The sequence below is a fragment of the Rutidosis leptorrhynchoides genome, chromosome 8 (genome assembly GCF_046630445.1).
Source record: "Rutidosis leptorrhynchoides isolate AG116_Rl617_1_P2 chromosome 8, CSIRO_AGI_Rlap_v1, whole genome shotgun sequence".
Lineage (NCBI taxonomy): Eukaryota > Viridiplantae > Streptophyta > Magnoliopsida > Asterales > Asteraceae > Rutidosis > Rutidosis leptorrhynchoides.
In genome coordinates, this window is record NC_092340.1 from 78,311,134 (window position 1) to 78,315,218 (window position 4,085).

General features: G+C 33.1%; 1 long non-coding RNA gene across 1 annotated transcript; it reads right to left on the minus strand.

The window, feature by feature from the left end:
• Positions 1-1,861: 1,861 nt before the first annotated feature.
• LOC139864983 (uncharacterized) lies at positions 1,862-3,786 on the minus strand. Its single transcript, XR_011764569.1, has 4 exons — positions 3,661-3,786; positions 3,271-3,412; positions 2,999-3,045; positions 1,862-2,730 (listed from the first exon to the last, which is right to left on the minus strand). It is a non-coding gene; the product is annotated as an uncharacterized lncRNA (long non-coding RNA).
• Between the last annotated feature and the right edge of the window lie 299 nt (positions 3,787-4,085).

Below are 4,085 nucleotides of genomic sequence, written 5' to 3' on the forward strand. Positions count from 1 at the left end.
CAATTTTTTTAGGCAAAATATAAAGGTTTTGGGGCAAACTTTGAAAGTTTGTGGGCAAACTTTGAAGAATATTGGACACAATTTGAAGGTTTTAGGGCAAAATATGTAGGTTTTGGGGCAAAAAAAAATTTCCACCGGGGGGCAAAGTCGAAATATCCAAACAATTTACACTAAAATTTTCAAATCCACCGGGGGCGGGCGTCCCCCCTCCTAACATACTGGATCCGCCTCTATCCACACCGTTGCCAAAAGCCTACTTTCGTTGTCCGACTACGGACTTTTTTTGCAAATTACTTTCTTTCCTTTTCCTTTACGGTTTCTTTCAACACGTTCTTCGTTTTGACTAACTTCAAATTCATCGGGTTGAGTTTCTTGAACCTCTTCGATTTGTTCTTCTTCGGATTCATTTTCGGAAGGAATTTGAGCAGGTACTCGAATTTGATTATCTTGAAAAATAGGTTGTCGAATGACATGTTGTTGGATGACTTGTTGTTGAGGAACAAATTGTTGGATGTTAGGAAATTGTTGTTGAGGACGGTAGTTGGAATATTGAGGTGTAGAAACAAAAGCGGGTGAACGTGAAGCATAAGATGCGAACCCCAATCCTTGATTCGGGTTAGAAGACGACCCGGAAGGTGAGTTATACATTTGCGATTCAAGTAACGTTTGGAAAAAATCATTACTTTGTTGTGTGTAGATCGGCTCGGACGTTAAATTTTGATTTTTCTTGGATGATTTGGATGATTTTTTAGGCATTTTTTTTGAGTTGGAAATAGGTTTGAGATGAGTAATGTTGAAAGAATAAGTGTTTTAGTTGAAAGTAAAAGAGTGTTTGTATGTTTATTTGTTAAAATATAGTGGGTGTTTATATAGTGTTGTTAAAATAAAAAAGAAAAGTAAAAAAAATAAAAAAATGAATAATGCCGTTGGGGTAGCAACGGCTACTTTTGTTTGAATTGGACCCATTTTCACCGCCCTCGAAATGTTATACGGATGATTTAATCGAGCACGGATCGAAGAAAGAGAATTGAGGGCGGCCGAGGGCGGCTTGAATGCCATCGGCGTCCTTGAGGGCTTGTGTCTGTTGAGGACGGAGCCCGTTGGGAATGCTCTTAGAGATAAGAATCAAAAGGATTGGACACATGTCAGACTATTAACCTTGGACACATGCTCGAGTTAATGTACACATGCTCGAGTTAATGCTCGAGTTAATGTATTACTGCGTAATCTTTACAATAGTAACTGATCAACGAATTTTCTTTACCTTAAATAACCAACAAAAACAATTGATAAACCTAAAAAATGTAAACAGTATTCAGGTTGAAATCTACTGGAGTATAAAAAAGCAAAAGGATGAAAATGAACCCAAAGTGGGCATTCAACTCTAGATCCGTGAAATAAATATCACCCCAGAGACTTTAAAACTTTGCAAATCAAAATCAGAGTACCCGTAGTCATGTTGTATCCATATGATTTTATAGTTATATTCAGTTTGCAAACGTTTTTATCTCGATAAAACAAAAGAAACCATGAAAAATCAAAACAAAAATAAGCACCGAAGGTTTGCCCTACCGAATATATGAATATCAAAATATTAACATAAACTTACAAGTATTAAAATTAAAGTAATGGTGGCGATGATATGAATATTTAAATTTAACTTAAACTTACAAATCCATGTGAAGATACTATGACAAGAGAAAAGAATCACGATAAGGAAGAAACTTATTACCAAGAACAATGCCACTTTTTAAAATGTGAGAAAATAAAGAAACCTATATTAAAAAATTCAAACGAAATTAAAAAAGGATAGAAACCTAAACTTTTTACAACCAAACGAAATCAAAAGATAAAACCTTGATTGGAAGACTTTAATTTCAATGAAATTAATTAAAGAAACCCTAAATTCAAAGATCTTAACAAAATAAAAGGTAACAAAAGAACCTTATTATGCGAAGAAGATAAGAGAAGAGAGCGACAAGAAATAGGAGATCAATTTATTTACACATTTGCATCTGAGAAAATCCCCAATTAGACACCACCTGAAATAAACAAAATAACATCAAATAACACATCATAGGAAAAAAAGACCTACTAAGACAACCTTCAACGCTAACACAAGGACCGTGACATGCTCTACACAATATACATCAAACTGAATCACAATAGTGATCCTAATCCTAATATAATATAAAAGGATGTTGATATAATCTGATAGCATCTAAATATCCACAAACCAGACACAACACTGGGAGCCAAAAAAAATGTGAACATGCAGGTCACACCATATGGCCTTCTTAAGATCTAGTAGAGAGATAGCACAATTTAAAACTTACATCATTGGAAAAATCATCATGAGAATCAAACTAAATAAAACAGGGAAGAAAAAGAAAAAAAAAAGACAACACTAGAACAAGAAATCAACAAAAGCAAGTAAATCGTTTGCAATATAAACATAAAAACAATGTAACCATAAAAGGAAAAAATTACCGTATTTTGAAAGCACTAAAAACTACCGATAAAAAATATCGAGATCACCTTGAATATTGAAAGAAATATCATACTATTTTCTCGAGTTTTTGAAGAGCCTCGGTACACTTAGCAGTCCCTACAATGGATACAAAGAATATAATTCAACTCAAGCTTAGAAATCGTACAGCTTCATATATACCGTTTATGCAGGATTCAACAGTCATTATCACTTCTGACCCGAGAGCTCCATTCATCATTCTGTCATATTTTCACCATCAGTTGTCCCGACTATAAAAGAATAATGTTCAATTTCAAGCTAATTATCAACAAAGACTAAACACACACACACACACACACATAATTATTAGTATTGCTGTTGTAATTTATGAAACTATTAATTTTACACAAACAATATAATATAAAAACAAAATTTTCAATTATCAATAAATCACTAAACCACTAAATGATATTAAAATAAAACAAATACTAATTATCAAAGTAATAGATCATGTAAATTGGATATAACCTTTTAATAAGGCCGATGAATTGGATTTTGATAGAAACTGAAAAACCCTAGAAAAACAATCAGCAAATACAATGTAACAATCAACAACCCTGAAGATCTAATAGAGAAATTTGCGAATGCTTTAAAGTTAACAACAAAATTGTGCATTAGTTTTAGTTTATTTGAAATTGGATGAGAAATCACAATACATGTAACAATCATAATTTTAGTACTGCAACGTCAAAAGCAAATTAACAAAGAGTAAATCAAAACAAAAATTAAGAGATACTAACCCGTGATTATTCACCAGCAGATATTGAACCAACAAATTTACCCGTAAACGATCTTAAATCATGATCTCTGCGATTAATTTGTGAAGCTTCCGACTGGATACGCAGGCGATTTTAGGGTTTTAGGTTGTGCGATGGCGTTATTCTATCGCACACAATACAGTCCAAATAAGTATCATTTTTAAATGTCATTGAAAAATCGAAGACGATGACATGCAATTGAGATATTAGATGTTAACCAAAAATACATCAGATAACAAATTAGATGTAGCAAAACAACACAATATGAAAGCCGTAATCGAAGATAATACAGTTGACACTTTTATTGTTTGCTAAATCAGAGATGTTATTCGTAGAACACGATAATTCAAACATAAGTATAAGAAGACTAACCCGTTAGCTACTGATGTCTGGACAGATTTTTGAAGCTGGCTGAAGAAGGCGTCGATCAAAGGTAGGGTTTTCAAAATGTTTTCATTGGTAGGGATGTTAGCGACTCATTTTCAGTTTATGTTTATGCCCGTGTTTTTTAGGGGTAATATATAGGTATAGTTGTGTTTAGTGTGACTTATAATTAAATCCAATCGTGTAAGTTAGGGGTAGGTTGTGGTAAACTTTTTGATCTAATGGTTGAGATTAAAGGTTAGAAATTAATATATCTCAATCAAGACTTTGTTTTAATGTATAGAAGAGATATTTTATATAAAGTAACCTTTGTCCTTTAAATGTCAAATATTTATAACAATCGAAGACGTCATGTGATAGTGGTTTGTCTCTCTTAGCGAAATGTCAGGAGTTCGACTCCCGTGGGATGCAGC